Source organism: Amphiura filiformis, chromosome 3, assembly GCF_039555335.1.
Source record: "Amphiura filiformis chromosome 3, Afil_fr2py, whole genome shotgun sequence".
Lineage (NCBI taxonomy): Eukaryota > Metazoa > Echinodermata > Ophiuroidea > Amphilepidida > Amphiuridae > Amphiura > Amphiura filiformis.
This window is the reverse complement of record NC_092630.1, coordinates 57,385,598-57,406,167: the sequence shown is the minus strand read 5'-3', so window position 1 is coordinate 57,406,167 and position 20,570 is coordinate 57,385,598. Positions and strand designations below refer to the sequence as shown.

General features: G+C 34.0%; 1 protein-coding gene across 2 annotated transcripts in view; it reads left to right on the top strand.

The window, feature by feature from the left end:
* The window catches only part of LOC140148814 (alpha-2A adrenergic receptor-like), a 186,135-nt gene that overhangs the window by 31,893 nt on the left and 133,672 nt on the right, over positions 1 to 20,570 (top strand). Inside the window, exon 1 of one of the 2 annotated variants that reach the window (XM_072170885.1) lies at positions 10,779 to 11,237. The exons of the other annotated variant lie outside the window; for it this stretch is intronic. The gene's annotated coding sequence lies outside the window, so the exon portion shown is untranslated. Of the gene's footprint in view, positions 1 to 10,778; positions 11,238 to 20,570 lie in introns of those variants that run through there. 2 annotated transcript variants of the gene reach the window in all.

Below are 20,570 nucleotides of genomic sequence, written 5' to 3'. Positions count from 1 at the left end.
TAATATCATCTTAGTTTTAAAGATGCAAAACAATGTCTAAAATTTCCCACTTAGCGTGACCATGCGTGTATCCTTAAGGGTACTTGATGGTAACATAAATATATAGATGTCCAAGTCTGTTTGATCCATCAGAATCACACTATACAGCATCATTCAATTTTATAATAAACTTACCATGGTAAAATTAAAGCAAGATAGTACAGACTAAGATTATCAACCCAGATTTCACGGTAATCACAAAGGTGAATAGATATAATTATGAGACCTTCAAATTGAAACAGATAGTAGATTAAATCAAAACTCGACCGGCGGTTGACCGGCGGTTCCGTCCGGTTGCTATTGTTCTAAACAATGGCAACCGGACGGAACCAGACGGAACCGCCGGTCGAGTTTTGATTTCATCCGTAAGCTAAGGGTCAGGAATAAAGTTAGGGTTATGACACCTATGGCTTATAACTAAGCCCCAGGTCGACCAGTCATATCTCGTTGAAATGTCATTGTACAAGGTTGTGGGTCCGAGCCCTGTAGTGCCATCGTGTTTTTCAGTTAGGCAGGGCCCCTTTACTCCTTTTGTCAATCTCCATCCCGGTGTATAATGACAAATAGTGGGACCTTTAAACAAATACCTCATATTGTCTGCTGAGTGCAGAATGCATATAAATATCAGGCAAAACACAATCCATGAGACTGCGTTTACATTTTTGACTTACAACTAGGCTGTATCAGGATGTTGTTCAAACTTGATCAAAACACGTTTTTCACGGCCTTTCATTAACCATTAGACCGAACTCTTCTATATACACGTGTGCAATTAGACATGCTGAAAAGTCAAGGTCACCGCCAACAGAAGATGTGACAATTTTCATGGCCATATAGTACGCCACTTGTCATGTAAAAATTTAAAAATTATCTTACTACTGGGGAAAATTTACACACTCAGGAAATTGTTTAGGTATAATCAAAATACCGCTATCAGAACTCAAGAACTTTCATCCGCGTGCAACTGCAACCAACTAATCCCACTTACTGCTAATAGATTCTGACGTGATAAAAAGAACTGGTTTGTGCTTGTAACATGTAATTAAGCTATTTATATTATTGATGCTAGATTGTGTGTTGCTACCATTTACAAATTAACACATTACCTAATCAATCCAAGTGTCATAATTCATTAAATATAAATAGTTTGAGCAGTTCGAGACTTGTATAACCTGTAATTTGATTATTGAAACGTATGGCTTCGTGTAAAATATTAATTTAAATATGTAGTCAGTGCGAAGACTTTAAAGCATTGCTTTCTTAAATACAAAATTGATTTGGATCAGTTCTACATGATCCCGGTACATAATAAAAAATAAAAACACCCCCAAATTTGAAATTTGAAAAAATCCAGTTAATGTAAATTCTCTGTCATTATATAGGGTGTCCCTGAAAGAACTGTATCATTGGAAACGTAATTGTTTACGCCACAACTAAACCACAACTAAATAACTAGCGTGGTTGAGGAAAATATCAGCGATCATATAGACCAAGCTTGCAGCTCTTGTATAGCTACTATATAAATTGAAATATTTATAGAACTTTACATTGCCTTACTTTGTTGTTTGAGCAAGTAGTTTTAGGTTGCATTATGCATTACTGTATATTAAATAATATATCCGTCGGATTAGTTAAAAAGTGATTATTCAAAATCTGCAGTAAATAATAAATAACCATATAGAATTAATGATATTTTAATCTGTAGTTGATTAGCTAGAGGAAAAATAGCTGAACAACATGATACCGATACCGCTCATTTAAATCACTTGGCAATCCATTATAAAAGAAGTTAAAATTCATCCTGAATAATCTTTTTCATTACAAGCTCATTTATAAATCCAAGTGTATCCACTACTTTTCACTTAACTCACTAGTGTTTATAGCTGTTTATCAATATATCATCAATGTTTGAAGGCAAAAACGCGTAAAACTTCTTGATGTTCTCGTCACATACTTATAGAACATACATGTATTTCTAGGTTTTACATCAACTACCTCGTACATGTGTTACAACGATCAAATCCTTCAGACGCCCTAGTTGTTGTTGGGTTTTTTTCAAATAACATCTGCGCGGCCTCGTGACAAAAGAAAGAGCTCCCAAATGTTACATCCGTTGCGCAAGTGAATTCACAAAAGTACCTGTCTAATATCAGTGTCATGACTGCTTCGTGCAAAATGCTATTATATTATTTTTAGACATAATATGAGACAGGGTAACAAAATTAAGGGGACAAAATCACATGACTGGGCATGTAGATTCTTTGGGTCACTACGATTAATTTCAGAATAGTTTCCAGTCATATGGACCAGCTATGGCAAGATTTAGGGCAAACATTAGGTCATTAGATCAATAATACAATTGCATCAATCAATTAATATATTATAGAAAAAAACAGTAACATTTTGATACAAAATGAATACAAATGTAGTCAATCAATTAATATATTACGGAGAAAATAGTTACAATTTGATACAAACTGAAAACAAATGTAATATTTTAACTGAATGCAAAATTAATAATAAATACACTATAGGACACTGCTTGTATAATACACGATTATATAATGCATATAATTAAATAAAAGTAAATAATCAATTTCATGCACCTTTACTATTTATTTAGCACACGTAAGTAATTTATAAAGAATGTTTATGCCTACTTAGTAAAGCCAAAATATGATGTAATTCTACGAGGTATAATAAATAAATAGATGATTGACGAGGTCTCTGGTAAACGCAAAGCGTGGGGTGCAGAGACCTCATTAAAAGTTACAGAAATAAATTACTTGGAAAAAATAACTTGATATGCTAGACAGACAGGACATCACATGGGGCATGATGTCAGACAACATAATAAGGAATTGGCGCGAAGAAAACCAACAAATAAACATAATTAAGGGGACATATTAGTGCTATATAAACCTATAAGGGTCTTCTTAAAGTTATTTTTGACTAAAACTAGAGTAGGGTATGTGATTAGATGTTGTGGTATGTTTATCCAGAGGAGAGGGCATTGGGATTTAGACTTGTTACTAGCGTCGACTGTTTTAGTGATTTTCAAGATTTTCAAAATTTGACCAGCATCAAAACAAGTTTAGGAAAAAAATAATAAGCATTAAATGATGAGCAACATATTAAGTTACATTCATGAACAAACGCATACAATGACAAAAGCATGTGAAAAAGCACAATTATTTAACAGATTAATGCAATATTAAAGATTACTAAAACAAAAAAGATTGAAGAAACCATGCAAGATAATCTGAAGCAAATAAATGTGAAAGAATATTGCAAAGAAATTTCAATGTTGTGATGTGTAGTGAAGTATTAATGCTGTAAACTAATGTAAGAAAACAGAGAGTAGGGCACAATGGCAACAGGGAGACTGAGCAAAATGCTGCAAAGGCTAATCACCACGCATCACAACTTTATGAAATACACACCAGCATCAAAAAGAGTTTTATCAAGAAAAAAGGCATCAGATGGGCAACACGGGTGCATATTCATGAACAAATTCAAGTAAAGGCAAAAGCACATGATAAAGCATAATCATATAACCGATTAATGGAGTAATAATGAATACCAAAACAAAATAGATAGAAAACATGTTAAATAACCTGCACTAAATATTTGGAAGGAGGAAAAGAATACATTAAGTTATTAAGGAGAGGAAAAAGCAAAGCATAATGGGGAAAAGGAGAGCATCATGCAGCAAAGGATTACAGGGTGTATCAAAATGATTGGTTCCCATCAACATTAAGTGAGTGGGCCAAGACTACTACATCAAATTATAGTAAAATATCCACTTTATTTGTAGATTAATGTTATGAAAGGTCATAAAACAATAAACTGCAGTTATTTCAAGAAGATCTAAAATCTAATGTTGAATTTCGACGAAGCAGTCGTTTCATTAGACAACAAAGCTGAGGGGTACCAATCATTTAGATACACCCTGTATCACCACACATCACAAAACAAAAAGTTTGTTATCAACACGAAAGGAGATTTTTAAAGCATTAAATAAGCAACGCAAATTAACGTGCCTCCTGGCACGTTCGTGCAGTGAGGATGAAAATCCGTGCAATGAGAATTAAAAATCCGTGCAATGAGAATTAAAAATCCGTGCTTAAAATATTTATATACACTTCAAGTTTCAACAAGACATATGACCAGGATATTAAAGAAGTTCCGTTGCAAAGTAAGACTGATCGAGTCGACAAAATCCTCTGCAAAATGGGTATAGTTTGTGGTAATCAGTACACATTCATTTTGCGAAAAATTCAAGCGTGAGGATAAGCCTCGGGACGAGCAGATCAGTGATTTTGATGATTTGGACCATTGTAAAGCAGACACTTCATGGTTTTGGAATCTTCAAGAACATTTTTGTTTTATTGCCGAGACATATTGAGACATCCTGTAGACGCTCCTGAACACTAAATGATAAACTCATCAAATCATTTGGGTATTAAACCTTTATGTGTATTGCTTGAATAAACATGATATTAGCGTTTAAAGTTAAGCACTATTTGGACATTCAGTTCATAAACAGTGTGTTTAGTCTTTTATAATTATATATACTTGCATGCAACTTTGACCAATTTTATTCAATTTGCAGATATCTTATATGCACCGTTGTGTGTCACTAAAGTTACGATATTTACAGAAATCTTATCACATTTTGATAATTTTAAGCGGCTGTGCGACATTTTAAGAAATTGTAGGCACCTTTGCATAGTTTGTATTCGTTTTTGCATTGTGATTAACATTAATTTTTAAAATATAATATCGTTTAATATCAGTAAACTAGCCGTGTGTTTTCATCAAACTATAGCTAGGTAAAAAATTACAATCCAATTAAATAAATTCATATTTAAAATGAAAACCTACCCTTCTAAATAACACCATCCAACCAATTTCCTTTCTGATTAACATTGTATAAAACATAATACCGTTTTGAAATATTTCTAAAACATAATATCGTGAAATTGACATTAGTGAGCCAGCTGTGTACTTTCATTAAGCTGTAGCTAAGTAGAAATAATGACAAGTCAATTAAATGGATTTACATTTTAAATGAAAACCTACCCATTTAAATAACTTCCACTAATATATTTTCTGATTAACATTTTGTAAAACATAATAACTTGACATTAGTGTACCTTAGTGTACTTTCATCGACCTGGGTTCATCGACCTAGGTTCAAAAAATAAAAACAAAAATCGAGTCAAATGCTCTCGCAAAGTCTATATATTTTATGTAGCTATTTAGTTTTGGCAGAAAAAACGTCACATCACAAAATAATGAGAATGGTGGACATGCTTATTTATTTGCAATACTCTTAATCGTGTGACCAGTGATGTAACATATTCTTAGAAACAACAACACGTCCTAATACGCCAACATTTTGAAAAAATTGTAAATTGAACCAAATATTTGTGAAACAAGATTGCGAAAACACAAAGATATAGGAATTAAGTATCAATGCTGCAAATTAATCTTGGAAAAGAGAGAGTAAAACTACGCAAACTAGTCTTCCGCGGATTATATGACGCTTATTGACCTATATATTTAAGAAATAAAGGGTAATGCATTATCCTTTACATCCAAATGCACCCTTTATTTCTATTCTATTACCAGAAAAAGTATCATTTTGGCACAAATAGTTGTTTACTTCAAGGTGGAGCGCGTACGCGTAAGTGACAGTGCGTATCGCGGAAATATTGCACGCGTAACCAAGCGTAATGCTGTGCGTAGAATGTGTTACGGCGCTTGACCCATTATTGCAGAATAATGGGCTCTCACGTGACGTGTTTTAACAAATCACGGTGCGCGACTTTGAATAATGGGTCGTAAGAGTAATAGAATTTCCAATTAAGTACCCAATGTAAAGAAGAACAATTTGGGTCCATGTTTATCAAAATCGGATCATTTTTCAAATTTGATCCCTGTAGAGCCCAACTTTGATATTTTACCTTTTAACTTTACCGTTTACTCGAAAACGGTACGTCACAGATAGGTTACACTGTACTTTTCCGTATAATCTGAGGAATATATTGGTGTGACTTCTATAAACACAATCTGAGACTTATAACCGTGTGTATCTGAATGACCTATTCAAATATTTATCACTACAAGAAGCCACATGCCCAATTTGGTGCTTTTGTCAACTTTGTCCCCATTTTGATGACATCGGCTGTTACCGTACAAGCTAGTAGGTGGCTTACAACAAATAGGAACTATCATATTCTTTTATGCTCGGAATAATACAGAACTACTCAATAGAAACTCAATAGACCCATTTACAAGAATGTAAACCTTCAGCTGCGTATGTGTGGAATGCTATACAGGTGACGATATCCAGGTTATTCATTATATGGAATATTCTTAGCCAAGTGGACAAGCGACTAATCTTAAGTATATCTGGGTCACCAAGCAAAACCTGTTATTATCATTTTTTCATGTTCATATTTAATTATTAGCTCAAGCATGAGTACGTCGAGTCCTGTGAGTAATGATGGAATTATTTATTGAATAATACTGAATACAATGAATAATGACCTAAGGATATCAATATGAATTCAAACAACATCATCGGACATGGCAGCGGTCTTTAACCCCAATATGTTTGTACATTCATTTAATAACCTTTGGATGTATTGGGTACAAAAACTCATGCTCATTATAGAGAGACGACACGAATTTATCTGATTAGAACTATCTGGACCTATTGTTGACATTAGCCGTGGTCAGTAGTTGAATTGCTCTCCTGGCGGTATACTAGTTTCTTAGTAAAGTACCTCAGAGTTACATACTTTCTTTTATTGAATATATAGCATATAAAAAGGACACAAACATACACCCACACTCTTTATATTAAACCATGAGTCTTGGTTTATAATTAAGCTGATGACTTTGCTCCTTTCGTGGAAATAGTTGAAAATTCGAAGCTAAAAGGCTGAATTACGTGATAATTTACATAGTTAAACATCAAAAATACATTTTATCAAGCAAAAATAAATAATCAGATATATCAGTTGTTTGGTGTGATCATTTATTAATGTTTCTAAAAAATATTACATAATTTTAAATTCTATACTTTTACAATACCAACAGCGATCTCACTAGTAATAAAAACATATATTTTTTAGCCATTTTTAACTTAGATTTTCTTTTCTGTATCAAACTTTTTATCGTTTTCTGCCTTTTTGTAGTAATTTTTATTCTAAAAACTGTATATTTGTGTGCAAATTGAGGGCGCTATTTATATATATTTTTAATTCAATTTAGCCCCCAATAATATGAGTTATTCCTTTCATTTCACGATAAAAAAAGTAGTTTGAAAATTCTCTTGCTGTATGTTACTCATTTTAATGCCATTATTCAAGTGTCTACCCATTGTAAAGATTTAAAATAAATTTAAGATAAATAGCGCCATCAGTGTTCAACTTTGCTTAGAAATGAATGCAGTTCTACATGCCATCAAACAACCGTGATATTGCACAAAATATGAAGAAACATTAATTGCACGACCTGACATTCAACAGCTAGTAATTGTAAAACATAGATACATTAAAATAAATTATCAGGTATTGCAGAAAATATGGAGTGGCAAGATCAAAAGCTTTTCCCGCAAGTAACAAAATATCGTTAGTAGTTAGGTGTTACTAACAATGTGATACAGTAATTTATTTACTACATTTTTTCCATTCACATAATGGATGATTAAGCAGCTCATTCTTTCAATCAAAAACCATAAATGGAACAACGTAAATTAATAACAACATTACATGTCTATTTAGCATATTAGTAAGATTCATAATCTCTCATAGCATCCTGTATTAAAAGCTACGAAGCGACATAAGACCCCATTTAAATTAATAATTAAGTGATGATTAGCTAAAGGCTTTCGTATCGCTTATACATTACATCGATCTTCCATCAGCCGCAAAGAAACAAGCTCATCATTTTTTATTCGATTTGTTGGCAATGCGAGTTTAACTCTGACATTTACCTAGATCAAGGAAAAAAATTATAATACATTTTAATTGCCCTGTAGTGAAGAAAAATTATTAAATGCCTTAGAATAACAATTTACGTTTATCGCATATATCTTATAGTAAAGGAAAATATATGTTACATGCATCAAAATAATGTGTACCTATCCTTTATTGTGTTTTGTCAAGCTTGACTCTTCTAAACATGCTATAGACGAATCCAATTTCACGCATTCCTGCTCCTCAATGGCAGCCATTAGCCGCGACGGGTACCCAACTATCCCACCTAAAATGTGGGATGATGCGGCCTTGAAGGGTATTATAAACTGCATTCTATCACCCGTGTTACACGTAGACAAAAGAATGATGACAGTTTACAACACAAAAGAATCTAACATCGAATTTTAAGCGGGTTTAATCCACCCAATTGGGTACTCACAACACCTGTTTGGTGCATGCGGGTACCCAAATATGGCCGACCAAATCCTGACCATGACTTGGCTCGTTGGATTCGTCTGTATGCAGTGATATTGGATTCACTTGGATTCACTTGAACTGACCACACCGTTAAATATTTAGAGTACAAAGAGTTTTCAAAAACACCAACAAACGGATGGATAAGAATTAATTTGATACATCACAGTCGGCTACAAGCTTTCTCCAACTGTTGCGATCTTGGGCAAGCGAAACAATTTTGTTTGGCTATGGCATCCCTTCATTGTCTCCAGTGGCGTAACTAGGGTTGGTAGCGCCCGGGGTAAGAAATTCGCGCCCCTCCCCCCCCCCCTCCCACCCAAGAATATCTTAGACGCGGGCAGTGGCGTAGCTAGGGGTTGTGGCGCGCAGGGCTAAGGATACATAATGCCCCCCCCATGCCGAATTGGTCAATTTGGCGCCCCCCTAAGGGTGCACTCTTTAACAAGTTCAAGTTAATAAATCTTTGTTTATAATACACTACTTTTTATTGCTAATGACTTCGATTTTTCATGGAAAATAGATAATATAAAAGCAGAACGAAAGAATTAAACAACAAAAGTTTCTCCGGCAATAAATCAATATCATTATTAAATTATCGACAATATGATATTTTTTCATAAACAGTTATATATTTGCCACATTATGAAGGTTAAACCAGTTCATATATTCTAAATCATAAAGGAACAACGTAATTAAAGCAATATTATAACATTTTCAAACAAAATAGATTAGCATTTCTTTGCCATAAAATGTTAGCTTTTACTGTCAGATATATCCCCTTTTATTTTTGAGCCGAACAACTTCGGCAAAGCAAAGAAAATTGGAATTTACTACCAGCGCACATGTCGCCAATACGTACCACTCCTTCGGTCATGTTGTGGTACGACCCTTTGTTGTGTACATCACCGTCGCGCACGCCATACATACTGTGTGTTATGAACACCGTGTATGCGTTCGACTAACAATTCCATCGTAATAATAAAGGGCTGAATCAGCCTTTTATTCAAAATCTCTGATATTGACAAAACTACAGCACCTAGAGGTTTGATATTGGTTTAATAAAGTACAATTTAATCGTGTAAAAAAATGAATTAAAAAAATTCAGTGAGGGCGTCCTCCTCAGCAAATGTTATAATATGGCTTTAATAACAACATTCAATGTCTGGTCACCATGCAAATGAAATTCTACATCTTTCATATCATCATGTATTGTAAGCTACGAAGCGATATAAATGAGTATTTAAATTGATAATTAAGCGATGATTAGCTAAAGGCTTTTTTAGATGAAGGGGCATTTCGTGATCCATATTCTCATCCCCCACGTTTCTCAAAACAAGTTGAGATTTTAAAACGTTAAAATGTTCTGTTATAAACAGAATGAAATGTCAACATAGTGGCCTATGGAGGAATGAAATATACATACATATTCATGCATAACTCGCAAAGGCAAAAGCGAAATCAACTATTTTGAGAATAAACTTTTTCATATCTACTCAAATATACCAATCAAAGAGGATGCTAGAATCCCACAATACTCCTTTAAATCAACCTTCGATGAGCCGCAATTAAGCAAACTCAAAAGTTGTTTTTCGTTCGCTTTATTGTCAATGTGAGTTTTGTCCTTACGGTAACCTAGTTCATGGAAGAATATTCTAATAAATTTTGATTCTCTTATAGTGATGAAAAAGTGTAAAAGGGGACAATTGCTTTCCGGGGCTTTACCTTTGATGATATCCTTATAAATGTAAAATGTAATGTAATAAAATGAAGACAACTATTTTAATTGTATATTGATACAGTGTGCGCCCTATTCAGTCTGTCCAATGTTCTTTAGAAATACAACTAAATATTACCATTAGTAATAGCAATAATATTTAGCAAAGGTATTTTCCATTGCCTGCATAAACGTGTTGTCAATATCTGTGTCCATTTTCTATAGCTATTAAATCATACATAGTATTGATTTAATATCGATAAAACAATATGTAGCTGTCATTCAAATGCATTAAAAAAGATTTTTTACATAGCGTACGTTACGGTACGTGCCATACAACACTGAGAACATGCTTCTGGTCTGACCAAATAGTGCAAATGTATTTGCTGCTGCATCCACTATATATATGTTGGTATTAGCAAACCTTCACATTGATTAAAATGTACTCGATCTTTGCAACATCCCTGATTCACTCCCTCAACCATCTACCACACTAGTTACAATCCGTGATGGTATTCCCTCGCTTGCGTCGACGTCAATGAACACAAGAAAACACCTCAGTTCTGTCTTTGCAGTAGTGCGACTACTCTTAATCACGTGACTGTAAGACGAAGACGGATTCGTGGCATATTTTACAGCATATTTTTCTGTTCAGCTGCAGTACGCCGCATTGATCAAATCTGAGACGGAGAAACCTTGTTGTGGATCATAAACTCACAAGAAAGGAATATGTGTGAGTGAAGATGTCTGACCAATAGTGTGCTCGTAGCGTGGACCTCTCGATTATCACAAAACCTTTTAAAAATATGAATATCTTGTACAATAGTTTTTAAAGGGATAATTTTGTGCTAGCCTTTCCATGTGATGCATTGCCAGTACCTTTGGTAGTACAAATTGGCTTACTGAACCTTGTGAATGATATGGATGATACAATCGCTTGCGGAGATAAACTTTTTTTTTCAATTTTCAAAGATTCGGAAGATGTGTTGTCTTCTCCATCTATTTATCATGAGGTAAGTTGTTATTTACTCAGATTTCGTATGAGGACATCATCATGATGCATAAATTGACCTTGCGCCTGTTTCAACTCATTTGGAATATAAGCAAACTACAAAGCTATAAAGGTAAAATAGGTTTTCTGCTATATTTGTACCTACTAATAAGTTTAGGATCTCCCAATAGTTTTGGGTATACTTGTCAGTGATGTTATGTTGTAATAGATATGCCTATTTGGATTATTAGTAAACCAGGATGTTTTCCTGTTAGCTTCAAAAGCTTGTAATCACTAAAATATTTGCATTCTTTTCATAATGCACTTTAAAATATGTCAAAGATTTACACATTCTTGGGGTGGAGCAAGTATGTATCTTTTAGTACGATTGATGACCAGATAAAAATTGTTGACTTTGTCGTAAAAGGGGATTTCGCTGTCATTCTGTAAGCAAAAACAAAGCATTGTCATAAACTCTTGAAAAAGTTTTTTTTTTTACTAGAATTTTCATCATTGTGATGGTGATGATATAATATCTGACTCAGAATGTATCAAATCGTATTTATGTTACTATTTGATTATGTTAGAAATAGAGGTAATGATTTTTATCAATAACAATGATGATGATGATGATGAAATGACGATGACGATGAGGAGGAGGAGGAGGAGGAGGAGGAGGAGGAGGAGAGGAGGAGGATGAAGAGGAGGAGGAGGAGGAGAACAATGATAAAGTTGATATTCCTGACGTCATCACCCGTCAATAGTTACTTTTTTATGGAAACTATGTCATCATATCCCGTTCATACCGTCGTCTTACCATTGTGATAAGCACGGGCACAATTCTGATTGTCAAGTATACACTTATCAGTACCTGCGGTGCAACGTAGCACATACTTTCATCACCCACCGAGTTCACTAATCCGTCCAAGCTACAAATGGTCAAATGATGGCAGCCATAACTGGGGCCATCCACACCTGTATCATCCTGGTTTATTATACGTACTAAGCTAGTTTCTTTACACATACTTTCTGCAGGTGTGAAAATGAAATGTATCTGCCTCGGAATGTGTCAAAGCGAATTCTTGTTACTATTTTATTATAATAGAACTAGTGGTGGTGATTTTTGATGGGATAATAATAAAGCACGACGACAACGACGATTATGATTATCACTGAACTATTTTTATACCAAAGTTTAGAGAAAATGAAGATGTTAGAATTGAAAAATGTCAGAAATGTTAGTAATACGAGCGTAAACCAAGTACAGCTCAACTTTATTATTCCTGCAACACTTTCAAATTAAAAATAGTTAGTCTTTCGTATACTTTAAGGCACTCTTAATGTTAATCGATGATAAACGTTATGAACTTTAATGTGGGAAATGTAGGGGTTTCTTTACATTTGATAGTAACCAAAAGCACACATGTACGATGGATTTTGTTAATACTGCTCATAGGCATGTCCTGAGTTGAGATAGTTCATATTGTAGTTAATTAAAGTGTGCTTTAGGATATTCAACCTGTGTTTATATATATATATCAACTTGTTTGCCGCTCTTCATTGAACATGAAGTAGTTCTGATTAAACTTGTATGGCATTTAAATGGTAGGTTTGATCAAAGCTATTTTAGAAGTAAGACTGCACAACAAAGTTTAATTATTTTCTACTTTTTAAATGTAAAATGTAATTATCAGTACACTGAAATAAAATGTGAGGTGACATAAGATCATTTGATTCTTGGATATGTCAACGTTTAATATTAACTAATCTTATCTGTTTAATTGTCTTAGTTTTTGATGTAAGGTATGTAACGTAACGGGGTTTCATATCTGATCGTTATTTCACATTATTTTCTGTGCGTTGAAAAAGCCTTTCTTTATAATTAGGGCAATAATGCTCAATCAGTGTCTTTTTTCCGCAGATTGCCTCATATTTGTTCCAGCTAAATTAATTCCAACTGCACCTCATTTTGACTCTTTATTTTTGTGAAAGTACAATCTCATCAGTTCTAGCTGTCGTTTGTTTCGTGTGGGTTGTTTTTTTGCATAAGTAAAAAATCTGTTTCAGCATTTTAAGTATTCTTTTCTTATTACCTTTAGCAATGAGCATATTTAGAAATAACCGTGTCCAGGGTGTTAAATCGAATGTCCTAGTCAAAGTCACTGCAGTCGTTTATAACTGCATACTGTATTCATTAGTATCTATATATACTTTCCAGGTACATCTGATACTGTTCAAATATATTTACCTAATCTTCTAATAGATAGAAAATTGTTATGCAAATATTTGCAATATTGACCAGTGCATGACCGTAGTGATTACATTTTGTTCCATTTGATATCAACCATTGAAATTATACATGCGAGACATGAACAGAAGTAATTAAAAATGTAAACAACAGTTTTAACAAACCTCCTTATATTTTGATCACATTTATTTAAATATTTAGAATACCTTTACATCAATGCACACTAGTTTAGTTAAGGATTCTAAAATAACAAAATAAGAATTAGCATTCAGAATATCCAATTTCACAATACAATGACCTACGTGCCTATTTCGCGAGTTGTGTTCAAATTATTTCACTCGGTAGTTTGTGTCTGGGACACACTGTATGTGTTTTTAAAATAATTACTATTGTCTGTCCAAATAACTTAGACACCCGGTTTTTAGGATATATTTCAAAAAGTTTTCACTTTGGCAAAAAGTCATGAAAGAAAAGTTGCTAAACACGGTCAGACCTAACAGAAATTATTAGTAAGGCGATGACAAAATATTCTTCCTTGTCTACTTTTATTAAATTTTGACCGATTTACAGCAATATTCCTAATATAGCCGAATAAATCTATTTACAGTAAGGGGTGTTTGAACATGCATATTGATCAGTGATGCCACCCTTTTTTCTTTGATCCTTTCACCAATTCACAATAATGGCGGTCTACTCAAATGCATTCAACAAAAGCACGTTTGCAATCTACCGCGAGAGGTCGTCTCACACGCATAACAAATACACTACGATCAATGGACTGCACTGTGCCATGATTTCGGTGAAGGACACCTGTTCAAATCCTTTGTTTGAAGCCAATCAATAATTTCATGCACAACCTCTATAACTCAAAAGATGTCACAGTTGGTGCATTATAACAAATGATAGGGCAAGTTACTATGTGCAGGAGGGTGAAAGTGCATAGGAACAATGCCGGAAACTACGTCACGCTATTGTTCGACCTAGGCTACATATTTTTAACGCATGCGTGTTCGTCAATACAGCTTTAGACTCCTCCACCTTCGCAACACGGTACGTGGAGTGACTGGAATCACACTGACGGCGGAGGAGAATACTAGCTGGTCAAACAGTTTAATTCTATCAAGCATATAATACCTAAACAATCATCGTCATTTGATCTATTTACTCACAGAATATATTGTATACTCAAAATATAATTTTAAAATAGTAAACCTGTTAACTTATATAGTTGTGTACTAAAATATAAGGACACGTGATGTCGAAGACAAAATGGCCGCTAATCCGCCTATTGTGAGACCTAGGATACATATTTCGAAAGAGGGCAGCAGACTAGGATGCCTATCCCTTTGTCTATTATTCCTGCTATGTGTCTGGAGTGTATTGTGAATTATACTCCTCACCAATAACATCAGAACATTCATAGAGCATACAATTTGTATTTTCTTGGAATTGGGTCAAGCCAAAAGCATGCACAGAACAAGATTCAAATACCGCGCCGAATTGTTGTAATTGGTTGAGGGACAGCTGGGATCACTATCCAAAATCACAATACCTACAAATCTGTATAATGAGATCTTCCAAAATAATGGTACCCAACTTCTACCGGATTATTTTTAAAGTGTTGAGAAAAACCTTCCAATTTCAATAGAATTTCTGGTAAACTCTCACTCAATGCTTTGGAAACACAAAAATCCCGTTAGGTCTCAGCGAATGTTAACACCTTTCTTTCATGACTTTCTTTGAAAGTGGATATTTTTTCAAATAAGTAACAAAAACTGGGTGTCTAAGTTAATTGGACAGACAATAGTATTAGTTTATCACATGAAGAAAAATACAAATGTCACAAACAAATGATGCAACGTTATGTTATTTGTAGTTTTCTTATGCAGGATTATAATGCAGTATACTTACGCTTGTCCCACAAACCTCCCGTGGTGACCAGTCTGTTTAATATTCATTCACATTGACTCCAATCACATTATTTCTTTTCAGACGTGATTCCTTTGACAATTTGCTCCTGAAACGGTTTCTTTGTTTGTATGTCTCGGGTTACAAAGGCAAAATAAAGGCATTTGGTAGCATTTAAACTAGGTCATCTTGAATCCAGCTTACTTGTCCCCATTGTGTTTGAAGATTATAATTTAATTTGTTCGTAATACCAAATGCCCCAAGTCGTTTTTCTATACATTGGGGGTTGTCTCTTTGTTAAAGTTAGTTCAACCCTTTAATTGTAAAAGATATCACAATATGAGGATGACCTCTATATGAATATTTTGCCGCTCTCTCTTGTTCTACCGTAGTCTCTTTGTATTTCTCACAGGAGCAATATTTGACACAATAGTTTCAAAAGGGACAGAGTCCATCAATATTGTAAATGAAACCACTCAAGTTAGCTCAATCGATAAGGCGCAGTCAAGTTAGCTCAATCGATAAGGCGTTCGACTATGGTGCGAGAGGTTGCGAATTCGAACCCCGGTGGTGCCTAGTATGCTCTCGTGGAAAAATTGAGTTAGCTTGAAATTCCCTTGGACAAGGAACTCACTGCTAATTTGTCTCGTTGTAACCCGTACGAAACTCGGGGAGCTGACCCTGGTTGCGATGGTTATTTGTGGAATGTCTAGGGTGTGCGCTCTTGAAGCAGCAAAGTCCCTGAATTGTTGTTTAATGGTTTATGTTATGACGTGGGGCCATAGTGGTCAGCGACAGCCTGTAAAGTGTCCTGAGGCTTGTGGATCAACGTCTAGGCGTTGTGCCTGTGCGTAGCGCACTATAAATCACTGCGCTTTTTTTTCTTGCTTTTTAAATGCAAAAATACTATTAACTAAGGATTGAAAAACACAAGAGAACCTTTTCGCAGTTCAAAATCGCTCTTTATGATGGTTTCTGCATTTTGCCATTTCGTGTTTACATCTTTAAGCTCACCTAAAGCGCTTTTCACATGTCTATATAAAATTACTGTAAACATTATGTTTTGATATTTTACCCTCAATAGTCCCAATAGGTATTATTAGTTTAAAACACACCATAGTTCCATCACCTTAGATGTGTCAAACATTTTTCTGCAACATGTCTAAAGTGCTTTTAACGGTTGTCACATTTAAGTCCAGTCACTACAATGACAGATGATGCATGGTGGGAAAAAATGTCGTAAGTGCTATAGCTGCTGTTGGCTTATTTTATTTTCCTTTGCTTCGCTTTGTTTTTCTTTGCTTGACTTTGCTTTGTTTTGCATTGTTTTATTTTATTTCTGTTTCTTTTGGTTTGTTTTGGTTTGGTTTAGTTTGGTTTGGCTAGGCTTGGATCATGATGCAGTCATGTCTACACCACGACCTTTGCAGGACTTAAACCCCATTAAAAGCTATTAAACCAAGATAACACTCATTGAAAACAGCTCAACTATGTTAAATCAGATATTCTCTGGTTAAATCCACACTACATATGTTTCTGTTTTACCTGCGCGGTTTTGCAATGAGCTGGTATTATAGTTTCAGTTGGGTAACCGATTATAAAACAAACGCAAGGTAACAATACTACGTGGGCCTTTGTTTACAAAATGAGACAACAGTGTGCATATTGTTAACCAGCATTCTTGAAAATGAGAAACATAATAGTTGTAGACATAACACGGTTTGGAAATAATTTCTTCATATTTTGGTGTTTCTGTCGTTTACATATCCTTCGTAAAACACCAAAGTGCGAATATTTCCAAACACCTAAATTAGCTAAAGATTAAGGACATGTTACAAAACTATATTTTCTAAAATTTCAGAGAGAACTTTAAATATTGGCTGGTTATTTTTTACACAGTGACGTTAACTAGGCAATGTCCTATTACCTATAACATACACTAAAGCACCAAAGTGCGAATATTTCCAAACACCTAAATTAGCTAAAAATTTAGGACATGTTACAAAACTATATTTTCTAGAATTTCAGAGAGTACTTTAAATATTGGCCGGTTATTTTTTACACAGTGACGTTAACTAGGCAATGGCCTATACTTCTAACATACACTATTGTGTAGAGGTCACACCTCAATGGAGAGAGCACTGTGTATTGTGTATAGGAAAACGGACAGTAACTGCAGTATGAATCTATGAATCTTTATTATCTCTTAAATGTATTTCAAAAGACACAATGAAAACCAACCCTTACGTAAAACTAAACTCCCTGTACTTTGTTTCAAATAATACTCTTTTGTCCAATCATTACGTAACTCATCCAATCAAAAAGTACTTTGATCAAAATCTTGCAGCACTGTGTGCTAGAAATGATAAAACATATGTCAAGTACTTGTGTAATAACTGTCCAATTACACACATCCATAAGTTGTGCGTATCTTTAGTTTGAAGTCATATTGAAATCTAATTGTATGTACATCGATTACTTTAAATGCACCAATGACTAATCACCAGACGTCAGCTGACAAATACTGACAAAACTGATCAGTTCAACAGCCATTAAGTTAATAAGTCTTTTTACTGTTTAAAGTATTATAAATAACAAATATTTATCAGGTTTTACTAATGTACGAGTTAGTCGATCCATAACTAATAAATAAGAATTTATCATCTTGTTACACGTGATGTTATGAATAATCAGTGTTTTGTTATTAACTACCTCCTTAATGAAAACGATTTCATATCCCACCTTTGGCATATGATCAATCGTTTTGGAATAATGGTCTATCTTTTTAGCTTGAAGTAGTTTGAACTGCGTCCTATATGAAACTAATGCAAAATGTGTTTGCGATTCTAAGATACAATTTAACAAAAAAAACTATAATAGAAAACCCTTAACATTGCTTTGACAATTCCTATCATGTAGAATTTTAGAACATTGTTAACATGTTATTTTTAGGTTGCGTTTTGGATTATTGTGTTTAATTTTTACAACTGGTTGAAGCAATTAAAAAAGACGTCACAAGACGACGTCAGTACTCTGAATATCCTTAGGGGCTTTTAATGATTGTCAAAATAAATCTTCTTCAACACTTTAAATTAAACGGTGCGTTTATATTAGGTCGAATTTCTAAATGATCTTTTTTATTTTGGGAACATCCGATACTTTTCTCACTGAATGTTTCAATCAATAAACAGTGACTGATCATGATTACAGAGCAATTCTTCTTTGTATTGTGCCCGCGTATAATTAAATTAAGAAATAATTGTAAAATAGGAAGAAAGGTAAAAACATGAAGCTAGGTGGCAGAATTAGTCTATTGGAAACTCATTAATTAGCTTATGAGCTACAGTCGAAACTCAGTAATTAGCTTATGAACTGCATAAATAGGAGACTATTGTGATGTGAACTGGGCTATGGGTACAGCAATTGAAGTACATACATTTAACATTTACAATTGCTAGCGATTACCTTCGATATAGACTATGCCATAGTCGAATTTTGATTTAAATAAAAATATGTTATTATTAATAATGATGAACGCATCCTGTTGGAGCTCAACATTTTACTGATGTGTATTATAATTAATAGTAAAATGGTCATAAAGAGTTTATATAATTAGTGACAGTAAAAGTACGTATACTTATGTTATTGAATGCAACATAATTATCTTGAATAATGGCTCACTTTAATACTGAACAATTCTGATTTTGGAATCTACCAGTTTATTCGCGAAGGCCCGATTAAATAATTGGGAAGCTAACAAACAGAGGGAGTACGGTGACTGAACTAAAGATCAGATGTGAAAATCTATCAATTGTGCACAAATTAATTAAATCAGAGTTTTAAGCTTAAATGCAATAGCCAGAATGTGCACAATGGGCAAGTGGACTACGGAGAAGTCTACCTTCGATAGAACTGGTAGAGTAAGTCGAACCAAAAGATCTATAATGAAAACATATGATAGAAACCACTTATATTAGGCAACGTCGTTAACGTTTCTTGTATGCGCATACAGATATTATTATCAATATCATTTGAATCTATTAGAGATTGGCAGGGTCAAGGAGTCAGCTGGATGGTGATTTGTTATGTAGAGTGTTGTATAACGGGTATATTTATCGCAGAATACAAGGGGTCTTAATATAGTGTATGCGCCCAATAATTACTGCCATGTCGCCAGCCTGCTACGCTTATTGCCTAAGTCATTTTCAGTTAAGCATGTTCAGTTACGTAATCACCCTAATTATTTCGGACTATTCCTTTTCATTTGTATCATTATCGTTTGTTCTTGTACAAAGATTGATTAATAAATATGTTTAAATGCATGCTTAAACCATATTTTGTACTTTGTTCTCAAAATGACAAATAATGACTTAGGCAGTTAGCGTAACAGGCTGACGATGTGACTCGATTGTATGTTTGTAGATTTAGAAGGCATTCATCATGTTTTAAGGGCAGAGTAATGGGAGAGAACACGGACCTTTTCGAGCATCATTATTTTTGAATTGTATGTCCAAAGTATATAAAACTATACATTTTTGGAAAGGAAATGAGTCAAGGAATCCCATGGTGACGTCAGATTTGTTCAAAAATCTCGAGTTTTTGAAAAAATCACAAAAATGCACTTTTTTACCCAAATTTTTTTGTGACAACTTAAAAGAAAATCCGTTCGGAGTAAAAAAAAATAGTTAGTTTTTCATGGAGAAGAGACCTTAGGGAAGGTTTTTTTAATTTTTTTGAAATTCGTCTTATTTTTCGAAATATTGCAAAAAACATGTGAAAAAAGCAATTTTGTCACTCTATTAAGCTAAAAATTGCACATAATGGTGGATATTTTTGTCCAAAACAAATATTTTGAAAAAATGAGAAAACCTTCCCTGGACTTTGATGTGCTCTAAACGATAGTGCAAAAGGTTTACCTTTTGCTTGCATATTTTTTGAGTTATCTTGTCACAAAAATCGTACAATATTGTTAAAAATGAACTCTGAGAAATCGACGTTTTAGTAAAAAAATGTCAAAATTATGCACAAAACGTCCTTATATTTTAAAACGGCAAGACTTTCACGCTTGTAAAAGCTGTATCTGGTGCATGGTCTAAATATGCATCTTTTGCACCAATGAATCTATAATGTCTGTTTTAGTGCGCCTAAATCCAAAATAATTAAAAAATCTAAGTGGCTTTTTCACTGCAAATTTTTGTT